The following is a 13,082-nucleotide window of genomic DNA, read 5'->3' as shown; positions in this document are numbered from 1 at the left end:
TGTATGTATAGATTTTTTTATATAATCATCATTTTTATCTTTACTTTGTGATACAATCACATAACCGGCGAGATAGATTGGATTTAATATCCTAGTACCAAAGGATACGTTGCGAGAATAACCATTCCTAGAATCTCTATTAGCTACAGAGGTAAAAGCACATCCACGGATGTCACCGGTTCATACCATTACAGGTATACTTTAAGGGACTAACTATTCCTACACCCATCTGTTAGCAACAGAGGTAAATGTACATCTACGGATGTATTTAGTTGACACTGTTAGTTATCCTATTACAAAAGGATAACACTTAGGTTATTTATATTATTACCTCTACCTTGTGACTAATTCACATAACCGATGAGGTGAATTATTTTATATCCTAGTACCAAAGGATACAATTTTCTTATAATAATAATAATAATGGTAACATAGTCGGGTCTTGGTAGAAGATTACATTTAGAACAATCGGGTCTTGGTAGAAGACTACATTTAGAATTGTTGGGTCTTAGTAGAAGACTACATTTAGAATAGATAGGTCTTGGTAGAAGACTCCCTTTTATAATAGTAGGAATCAAAGAGATTTCTAGGGTTTTTCAAACGTTTATAGTTGTTTTACAAACATTTTCATACTTACACGGACTTTCTTTCAAAATATTTTCAAGTCTTGTATTACATATCATGCAAATACTTACATACAAATTAAGACACATTAATACTTAGGATCTCACCAACTTTAAAGCTGATACTCTCTTTCAAAATAACTTGTCTCCTCAAGTCATCGGTAGACAGGTACCGATGCAAGGTTTAGAGAAGAAGGAGCTCGTTCAAGACTCATCTTTCATTTTTATTACTTTAGTGTCTATTATAATTTGACAGAACACACTTGTATTAAAATTATATTATTAACGCAATGGATGATGTTGTTGCTTGTTTATTACTTTTTATTGTTGTGATATTGTACATGACGTCCTCCGCCCCAAAACGTTTCCGCCGTTCTTGGTTTTGGTGTGTGACAGATTGGTATCAAAGCATTGTTTATAGTGAATTAAGTATATCAAACCATAAAAGATATACTAACTATGAATACGTAGGGATTAAAAATACTCTGACCAAGAGTTTATACTTTAAATAATAAAATATTTAGTTAAGTATACGTGCCTACATTCATACTAAAATCAGTGTCACTAGGATAGTACAAAAAAATTATGATTATTGGGCAACACAGGTGGACTTAGAGATATATAGTCAAAACTGGGAAGTTATAGCTTGATAACCTATATTATCTGAGGGTTGAGTAGCATGTGCCTAAGTGTAGTTGTGTGGTTGCAACAAGTCAAAAATCTTACCAACCCTACCACAATGAGAACAGTAGAACATAAAATTAAACTTAAAATACTATAGGAGTATTTGGTGTTACTATAAGTACTTTATACTTGAGAACTAAAGCGGGATCTTCATTACTAAGTTGATAGTTGCTAAGTGGATACACTAAGGCTATATGTAATTAGGATGTTATAGACTTAGAATCTGTGAAAATTTTACTTTACCCCTATTCTGTGTTAATTTGGAGTTAAGATCAGTTATTCGAAGGCCTATCCTATTTCGATCACATACAACTGGCATGCACTTCACAAATAGCGATGTAACTAATGAAGTTTTCCTAAATAATTATCTAGATAGTTCGTCTACTAATTATTTTCTTACCCCAATTCTCGCGTAGATAACATGACTGGACTCCATCCCCATGGCAACCTATACCTTCCGAACGAGGTCATTGCTGGATGGTTTGAAGAAGAGCCAGAAAATGATCACCCTATCCCTGTGAATGATCACCATGATGAAGACCTTTCGAACGGTGCTAAATCCGAACTCGATGTTGAGAACCTACCACAGGAAGCCCCCGTTCCAATCCTAACCCTCGTCCGGCTTTTCATGGTCTGACACCTCCATGGGTGGAATGCTTAGAAATATGGAGCGAAGATCAAGATCAACCTATGACGTTTAATGGAGACCGAAACTTCTACAACGGTAATGAAGGGAAAATAGCAGACAGAGTTCTACCAATCCTGATCCGTAGAGTTTCCCGAAACGAAATTCAGGGCAGGACAACTCTACATCGTATCGCAGAAGTTGACACCAATGGAGGGATGTGTATCCTTCGCACCAACAGCCTTGAACATGCTCGTGAGAGATCTGAGAGAGACCACGAAACCCTACTACAAGCACTAGCTGAAACCCGAGCCGAAGTCATAGAGCTCTGAGTATGTCAGAGGGTATACGAAAGACACCTACTTGATATGGAATGTCAACTGGCTGAACTGAGAGTTCAGCAGTGGAATGACCATCGCCAGTAGTAGATGCTTTACTTTATTTTTCCTTGTTAAAAAGGAATCGTTTTTCTATCTATGCCCGATGTGGCATTTTCTATGAAACTATCTTGTATTGTAAGTACTTTTGGATAAGTCTTTATGCTAACAAAGACTATCTTCTCTGGATATGATGTAATACATTTTACAAGGCCATTTTCCCGAAATTTTAAGTCATGAATATCAAAGATACTGACAGTCGGCTAACTTCTGTGTCATTTTCTTTATTCAAATACTCTCATCATTCTTTATGTGAGTATACCCAAAACATGCTTTAGTCAAGTCATTGGACAATAGCAATTTAGCTTCGGAGACATTTCCAAGTCTCTTTTAGTGGTTGGATCATGTTATTCACCAACCAACGATACCTCGGCTTGAACGACAAGCATCTTGAGACCATTCCACGAACACACACCCACTCAGTAATAGGACTGTATCATAGGGATGTAGGTCAAAACTTCACGAACATACTTCCAATCCGTACTAGGACTGCATCATAGGGATGTAGGTCAAACTAACGAGAACATACTTCTATTCTTTTCATAAGCAGTCGAACTACGTTTGGGTTCAACCATGATCGCTCACGAATTCATTTTCTTTCCATGAAACAGAATCATGCGGCCAAAGAAAAACGATCAACCCATCAACCAAGCACCGACCCTTCAGATTGATGCGACTACTTTTCAAGCTGTAGCCTCGGCTGTCGTGTCAGCTATTCTGACCCACCTTCATGCTAACAACGCGAATGTTAGTAGAGTTGTTAACAATAATTCCGATCCAGGTAACAATCAAGTACCTCAACGAGCAACAAACTACCACGATACCCCGAGTTCCAAAACCAAGAGTAAGAAACAAAAGTTTTGGGCCAAATAGAAGGACAAATCGCTTCGAGGGGCGAATAAGAAACAACCACTGGTAACGACCTTCACAACTACGACATCTTCACCTCCTACTACCATTCCTTCTAGTGTCCTAATTGTCCTTACACCAGCCAGGCAATATGCCAGAAACCTACCGAAACTCTATGAGTGTAGCTTTCATCATCTGGGTAGTTGTTGTCAGTTACACTGCTTTAAGTGCAACAAGAATGGACGTACTACCAGCTACTAAAGGACCCAGATCCAACACATTACTTCAACCACCAATGTCCAAACCTCTCGGATATTCCATCTATGTCGCGTCATGGGACACTTCAAGAGGGACTGTCCAGCAGAGAAGGACAACAGCGAATCCGGAGGAGTTTAACCTCATAATGGAAAGAGGTAGTTAAGGACCCTACTATAGTATAGGTTCCCTCCCAATCATCAATATTTTGTCTGTTCTAAAACATGTTTAAAACTAGTGCAACTAGAGTCTTATCTTTTGTGGGATCCTGCCGGTATGGGGATGCTCGTGCTGCGTATAGTTGTCTTTTGTAGTATACCTTATTCGCAGCAATAGTCTTGTAGTAAATCTAAAGTATTGTAACCCTGTTTATGGTTGCACGATTGTTTTTGTCTGTAAACATCTTATGTTCAAATTTAATGTCTTTAAGTTTTCGTATGATTCCGACATTATCATACAACTAGATTCAATTTGATCCTCACCATACCAGCTTCATACGTACAACTCTTTATCAGTAAACGTCCTTTTAGCGAAGCCGTCGTTTCAAAACACCGAAGTACTCATGCGTGGAGTACCTCATAGTTCTTCTCTTTTCAGAAGAAATCCCCGAAGTACCACTCATACAGTACGTCAAGTTCAAATCCAAAGATCCATACCATTGACATGTCACTAAAGAATGTATACATAGGGTGATATATAATCAAGGTTCTATGGGTTTAGAATTGATGATTCCACTTTAACTTCTTTTTCCTCAATGCGATATGAGCTTAAAGAAGAATCCTTTATTCTACTACCTTTTCAATCTTAATTATATACGACTCGTATACACGAAATTGTGATCGTTGAACCAAGTATGGATTCTAAAATGAACTTCAGGACGGAGAACTACCCAAGTCTATGAGTAGCGCATCGTCATGTGAACAAACTAAGAACCCAATATGACTCCTATAAATAGATCGCCCTATAGTCTGAACCCCTGCGGAGACACAAGAACAGTCCGGACAACTTAGCAAACTGCACAGAAATAGAATTGGAATCTAGGCTTCTCACCCTGGAGAACTCCAGTCTTATTCTTCCAGAGGTAGACGCATTGCATCGTACGTACCTCGAATATCGAGGACTCCGTAAAGATTTCCATTAGAAAATCGTTAGCCCTGCCTCACATAGATGAATTGGTCGAGCAAACGCAAGGAAGGAATTATTTTTAGAAATGGAGCTGAGATCCGAATATCACCAGTTCGAGTGTTAGGGAAGGATGTACGGAAGACTACCTTCCGAACTCGATGCGGACACTTCGAGTCCGTAGTGATACCCCTCGGATGTGACCAATACGCCCATAGTTTTCATGAGATAAATGAGTAGGGTACGTCTTTCTTACTTGGATCAGTTCGTCATTTCTCCATGTAATGACTTACTTATCTACCCTTGTAGTAAGAAGGAACCTGTGGAAACATTACCCTCGGAGATACTTTTCGCAAAGTTCTCTGAGCACAAGTTTTGGAATTTAAGAGTCAAAATTTCCAAAGACACACTATTAGTCATGTGGAAATTCTTGAGTACTCTGGAAAGTTTTCCGAAACCGTTGCGAATTGGTCAGCACCGAAGACACCGACAGAAATTCTCCAAATTCTAGGTCTTACAGACCTACTGTTATAGTTCAGCTAGAACTCCTCGCAAATCACAAAATCCTATACGACTTTGACCCAACAAAGGGTTTCCCTTTACGGGGAAGATAAGCAAGAGAAAGAACCTTTGGAATTCCAAGTGAGAGACCAAATTCTTTATGAAGTGTCACTCTGGGAATGGCTTAATACGCTTCGTAAAGCGTGCAAAGCTAAATCCAAGATAGCCATGACCTGCGAGATTCTTACCAGAATCAGTCCGGTATCGCACAAGCTAGACCTGCTCCGCAAACTCGTTAACGTACATTATACCCTTCCCGTCTCGATTTTGAAACCATACCTTTCCGTTAGGACGCTTGTAAGTCCACTCGTCGAGATCCACGCCTTCGTATTAGAACCGTAGTAACCCTCGACCGAGAGGTCAAGCGGACGAAGCAACGCTGTCGTAAGTTAGTGAAGGTTCGTTGGGATACCAACCGAGGACCCGATTTCACTTAGGAGTGCGATAAACAATTGATTAGGAAGTTCCCACCTCATGACTCGATCATTCATACCTACTTCTTTACCTAAATTCTAATTTCAGGATGAAATTCCCTTTAATAGGGGGATGATGTGACAACTCGAAATTTGCATTGTGTACAAACCATATCAAGGTAATAAAAGATAGAACAGTTACAGTTAAGTTCCAGACTCTTGGGTATAAGTTTGACAGTGTTTAGAATTTACCCTTAAGGAGATATCAGGAGAGTGGATGCACTAGGGTTTTGTGCAACACGGTTATTCCAAAACTCTGTGATATTAGAGTTCATTACGGGAATAAAATATTTTCTGCTAAAAATCCCAAGACTATATATATAGAAATCTGAGCCATATTTATTCATTAGTCACATTTCCAACTAAAGAAAGGCCATTTTTTCTCTCATGGATCTTCGGGTATTCATCCCAAATCGTGAGTACTTCTATCTAGTTGTAATATATAGCTTAGATTGTGCCTAATAACATCAAAATCGGATAAAAAACCAAGATTTGAGAGTTTACCGCCCAAGAACACTTGGAGAGTAAACTCTTTTATAAGGGCCAAAGTGTGCCCAATGACCCTCCAAGCCTTGGAACTAAACCTAGAAAATACAATGAAATGTTTAGACCACAAAATCATTAAGAAACAAAGGCAAGAAGTGAGTTCATGACCAAGGATGTTCTTGGGCCGTGAACTCCATTTTAGGTGCCAAAACACCTTAAAAGCCTTCCTTAAGCCAAGAGACAAGTTTAGACATGTACCTAAATGAGTTTAGGGCTAGCAAACACCCTTAGAACACCAAGAGTAAGGTGTTCATGGCCCATGAAGTTCCAGGGCCGTGAACTCCAAACAATGGTGCCAAATGGTGCTATAAACTCTTCTAAAGCCTTGGACAATTGCCTTGATTTATTCTTAGTTAAATTTGGGACTTGAAAAACCACAAACACCCTCCCAAGGGAGATTACGGTCGTAATCTTCAAGGGATATGGTGCCAAGGCCGTGAACTCCTCAAAGGAGTTAAAAGGAAGCCCTAACACCGTAGTAAGCCTTGAAGCACTTCACCACTTAAGTTGTAATAAGTTTAAGCTTCATTTAATGACCCAATATAGAGTTTACGGCCAGGAGTTTACTCTGCTGGGCCGTGAACTCCAACACACATGGTCTTTGGACCATAAACTTCCGTATGAGGTCTTGCACTCCTTTGTTGCAACCCATTAGCCTCCTAGCACTTGACCAAAGTGTTTTCCTCGCATTAGGATGTTTATACATGTTTAATTAGTGATATAATCACTAATTGTATATATACATATGTCTTCATATGTAATTAGGACCATTGTGTGTGTCTAAAGTCTTCACTTGACACCTAGCAGTCCTACCTCTTAAGTTCATCCGTATCACCCACAACAGGTGAGTTCATACCCCTTAATAAATGTTTTAAATGTTTTTAAATATTTTATGGGGGGATACAAGTAGTATCATGCTAGTTATTATATCAATCACATGTGATTAATAAGCATCATTCAAATGATTTACTACTCTTTAGCCGTTTTACTACACAATTTCCTTCAAATGATTTTCATAAACATTTTATATGATTAAAACTCCTTATTAATTTTTAAATTTTACTCTGTACACTTTATTTCAAACTCATTTATAATTGTGTTTCAAACAAATGTTCCTTTATACTTCAACTGTTTTATCAAACCCATGCTTTCAAACCGTTTTATAGATTGACATCAAGTCGACCTTTTCTTAGATATTAATTATGTTCAAAGGTTTTACCAAACTTAATTTATGCTTTTATATTATCAATGACATGCCTATATATGTATAGTTATATAAGAAATGTTTAAAAGACTTAGGAAGGCTACCCACCCTATTTCCTTTTCGCGCTTGTGATGTGGTCTGGTGGGATATTGGGTATTCGTCCGAAGGTTATTTAAATATTAGTTATATATTATGTGTACATATATAGTCATAAAAGATCTCCCAGTTCATTCAGTACCCTTGGGTAGCAAGGGTATACTTCCATGTTCATACGTACCAGTTACATTACCAGTAAGCTACTATATAAGTAGTTTAGGAAGATACTAAAACTATTACTAGAACACGATATCATACAATGAGTCAATTCATTCATCAGTCAATACTTGCTAGATAGAGAGAGATCACACATCACAGCTAGTACACACAGTACATTACCATACTATTACATAGATATGTTTACATGATTACATTTACATGAGTACAGTTACATGATTACATTTACATGAGTACATTTACATGATTACATTTACATGAGTACACTTACATGAGTACATTTACATATATACATCTACACGAGCACATTTACATGAGTACACTCACATGAGTACGTTTACACATATACCATATGATGAATTAATAGTACATTTTATATGGATAGATTCTGTTATATAATCCTCATTCTTATTTTCACTTTGTGATACAATCACATAATCTGCGAGATAGATTGGATTTAAAATCCTACTACCAAAGGATACGTTGCAGGATTAACCATTCGTAGAATCTCTATTAGCTACAGAGGTAAAAGCACATCCATGGATGTCAACGGTTGATACCATTACAGTTATTTATATTATTACCTCTTCCTGGTGACTCATTCACATAACCGATGAGGTGAATTATTTGAGTATCCTAGTACCAAAGGATACAATTTTCTTATAATAATAATAATGGTAGCACAGTCGGTTCTTGGTAGAAGACTACATTTAGAACAGTCGAGTCTTGGTAGAAGACTACATTTTGAACAGTCGAGTCTTGGTAGAAGACTACATTTAGAACAGATAGGTCTTAGTAGAAGACTCCCTTTTATAATAGTAGGAATCATAGGGATTTCTATGGTTTTTCAAACATTACAGTTGTTTTACAAACATTTTCATACTTACACGAACTTTCTTTCAAAACATTTTCAAGTCTTTTATCACGTATCATGCGAATACTTACATACAAATTAAGACACATTAATACTTATGATCTCACCAGCTTTAAATCTGATACTCTCTTTCAAAATAACTTGTATCCTCAGGTCATCGATAGACAGGTACCGATGCAAGGTTTAGAGAAGATGGAGCTCGTTCAAGACTCATCTTTCATTTTGATTACTTTAGTGTCTATTATAATTTGACAGAACACACTTGTATTAAAATTATATTATTAATGCAATGGATGATGTTGTTGCTTGTTTACTACTTTTCATTGTTGTGATACTGTACATGACGTCCTCCGCCCCAAAACGTTTCCGCCGTTCTTGGTTTTGGGATGTGACAAAATAGAATTATCAGAAACGAAGCACTGCATGAGTTTGTAATCATCACTATAACTAGTGAGTGCATAGTTACTTTCATGTTACACATAGAGATGAAGTATTTAATATAAATTACGTGTTATGCTTGCATATTATTTGTGTTCCTGATAAGTGCCCTGTATGAACGATTTATACATGTTTTAAATGATTTAAACTGTATATGTATTTTATATCTACGAATATGTTGGGTAGAACATGGGTAGATGATTGATGAGGGCTGAAAGATGATATGGATGAATATTGGTGACTGTGCCACAACCTATAGATTGTTTTGAACTACGATGTACTGTAAACATCCTAGTAGCTGGGCCTAAAGGATAATATCGGCTACTGCACGTAATACAGAACATCATAATCCTAGCAGCTGCGCCTAAATGATAATATCGACCACTACACCTAATTGAGAACATCATAATCCTGGCATATGCGCCTAAATGAAAATATCGGCAGCTGCACCTAATATAGAACATCATAATCCTGGCAGCTACGTCTAAATGATAATATCGGCAGCTGTGCCTAATCGAGAGCATAATAATCCTGGAAGTTGCACCTATCATTAGCTGCGCCTAATAAAGAAGATCATAATCCTGGCAGTTGCGCATAAATGATAATATCAATAGCGACACTTAATAGAAAAGATCATAATCCTGACAGTTGTGCCTAGATGACAATATTGACAGTTGCGCCTAAGTGATAATATCAGCAGTTGTGCCCAATAGAGAACATCATAATCCTGGCAGTTGCGCCTAAATGATAATATCGGAAACTGCATCTAATAGAGGACGTCATAATCCTGGTAGCTACTCCTAATTGATAATATTGGCAGTTGTGCCTATTAGATAAGATTTGCAGATGTGCCATTGAAATCGATGGACTTCATGCATGTTCCTTAGGACAATCCTTAGGAATAAATGAGTGAATGATAAATGATTCTTAGGGTAAACCCTTAAGAAATAAATAATATAATGGGGATGGGTAATTGGGTTAATTGTTTGATGGTGACACATAATAACTTTATTATTGTAGGTTGAAAACCCTATGTGCTCACCAGGTTTCCCGACCTGACCCACTTAGTTTAGATGTATCATAGGTATCGATATGAAGCTACATTACACTAAGAAAGTAAAGGATATGTAAATCACTAGTGTAAATGAAGGTAAGGTCTGTTTATGCTTGTGTTTCTATATTGACAATGATATCCCAAAGTTTTAATATAAACAAAATACATTTCTTCGGAAATGCTTTGATAATATATATTTATCATGTTTTCTGGTAACAAATTCGACAATATTACCCTTTAAAATAAACGATCTTATTTTCAAATAAGCATAAATAAAATTTTTGAAATGACCGTGAATTTGGGGATGTCATAGTTGGTATTAGAGCATTAGTTTAAGCGAACTCGAAATTTTAGGAAATTTCTAGACTAAAACTTAGAATGCTGAGCGATGATTGTGAGATGAGTGTCTACTGTATTTAGGATGTATGCCTAAATATCCACGAGCACTAGCTTGTTTTAGGAAAGATGACCAAAATGATTTCATGTGCTAAATGAATAATGCTATATTTATAAAGATGCCTTATATGCTATTATTTGATCAGATCTATGGTTTGTTGCCGACCAGATCTGGAAACTTTATGTGTTCAGATTTCTTAACATTCAGTTACAGTATTAGAACTGGCATGCAACTTTTTGGAGTAATAAGGGGGATTACACGTCTAAACATTACCCTATCTATATTCTAGTGTTGATACACCGAACACCTGCTTTGGTGTATAGAATGTAATGATAAGGACTCGTAGCAGACTGAGCAAATGGAGGAAATGCGAAGGCTTATGATAGTGAATGATACCTATCAGAAGACATCATATGAATGATATCCTGCCTTTAGAATACATCTGATAAAAGAACAATACGTATAGAGGAGTAAAGTACATCCGAATGTACACATTTGATTGGCGGGATGATAGAACGATTGGTGTAGTTCCTAATGTTTTCCTATCATCTGGCGTTTCCATCACCAATCGCGTTGAAGTAGAATCAATGATTGAAGATACGCATAGAAGAAGTCCTTGTAGAGTCTAGGGAAATTTTTATGATTATTCGGACTCATTCGTATATGTTAAATCATTTTGTGATATTAGGAAACCAGAACTTGGGGACTACGAGACAATACTTGGGATGAGTATGAGTAGGTTTGAATGATAGTAGAGGCCTATACTACCAGAAGAATAGGACTCGCAGTTGTATCAAAGAAAGTCACAAGGTTAAAAAGTCACTAGTGCATTCCGTTTTGTTCAAGTATGTCGTTACCTTTGTACCGGTAATGACTAAGAAGATGATTATTATTCTGACCGTAGAGGTCATATCATATCGAGTCCGACTAAGATGATTATTTTACATGGTTCAGGGAACCAAGATTGATGTAGCATCTGACTTAAGCTAGAATATTGAAGTGAAAGATAATCGAAGAGATCAATAGAGTTATTGCGATCACCGTTAAAGTAAAGCAGCATATAGCTAGAAGTACTACATGATAAAAAGTGATTATATCGCATTAGAACATGAAGGAATGTATATTCCATTTTGGAATTTGACACTAAGAGACCTGAGTCTAAGCATTGAATCATACAACGGGAGCTCATTAGAACATGGCCCATCGGTCTGTCATGATAATCGAATTAAAGAACTTATCTTAAGTAAGTCTTTTTAGGAAGAAGTAGGAGTCTCCAATAAGGATATATTTTTTAACTCGAAGGTTACAATTGAAAGTCTAACATAGTACGAGGAGAAGATGCAAGATTGAGCATCGCCTTTTAAGATTATGTGTCCAACTTGTTAACATAAACCATAAAAATTATTTTACCTGCTTTTAAGATTATGTGTATTCTAATCCTATCTGAAGCTTCTCTTTTCCTCTTAATTATGGGCCTCCTTGGCATTATCCTTTTTATTGGGTGCAATGGAGGAGTTGTGTTTCTTAGCAACCACATTAAGCTTCCATTCATACCATATATATGGGATACTTGTAAGAGTTCATGGGCCACATTGAGCGTCCATTATACAAAATTTCTTGTCTCAAAGTGAATATGTCTACTAGGAGAATTTTCATGTACCTAATCAGTCCATAATACAAATATTAACTACTCATTAATGTAAATAATGAACATTGAACCTAAGTATAGAAAGTTATCATTGATTGGATTTTTAGTTCATTTAGATTATGTCGAATAGATGGACAAACTTGTTAAGCATACCATTCAATCCGTTTCAGATTCAAGTGAAATATCATCTCCATCACATAAAACCTAATTTCCTTTAAAATTTCTTGTGTTCTATATACGCTAATATATCCTTCACTGCTTCTATTAAGCCCTACAGTTATAGGGTAAGATAGATTAATAAATTTTCACAAAGTCACATATCTAATAACACATAACATTTGTTACATACCTTATGTTGATATGACGTTATTGTAACAATTCTCTTTATTTTCTATGCTTATTAGAACCCATGAAAATAGAAAATATTTGATAAACCTTTTAAGAAATACCTATCCATATTTGAAATCCTTCTATACCACCTGTCCAACCTTTGTTTGGTTAATCAAAGGATATATTAAACTTTCTAAAGTAATTTTTCCCATCTGACATACAATTTAGGTCCGATTTTACAACTGAGTATGGGTTAGATATTCTAATCTCCTCGCCATAAGAGCACAACCTTGCATAATGTTCTAATATAGTTCCTTCAACAAGAGAAATGCATTTTGTTTGATTTTCATACAGTGTCCCATACTCACTTATATTCAAAATTTCTTTTTCGCTTCTTCCTTAAGTATCATAACACTTATGTACTCTTTGTCTAAAACTTCTCTAGTGAAATGACTATCAATCCATCTAGAGTCAACAACAGAACAGAACTTGAAATTTCTAGCACAATTATTATCATTAATAGGAGACTTAATTTGGAATGGGTTATATTCACTTATCCACGATGCCGAAACCACGAAGGTCTAATGACTACCATAACATTTAACCAGAAGTATTATAGTATCATTTTCAGGAACATAATTGATATCTATTGAAAGCAACATTAATACAAAGCATGTGTTTTAGCTTTT

Source organism: Lactuca saligna, chromosome 4 (genome assembly GCF_052625555.1).
Source record: "Lactuca saligna cultivar CGN05327 chromosome 4, ASM5262555v1, whole genome shotgun sequence".
In the NCBI taxonomy this organism is placed as follows: Eukaryota; Viridiplantae; Streptophyta; class Magnoliopsida; order Asterales; family Asteraceae; genus Lactuca; species Lactuca saligna.
This window is presented reverse-complemented; position numbering follows the sequence as displayed.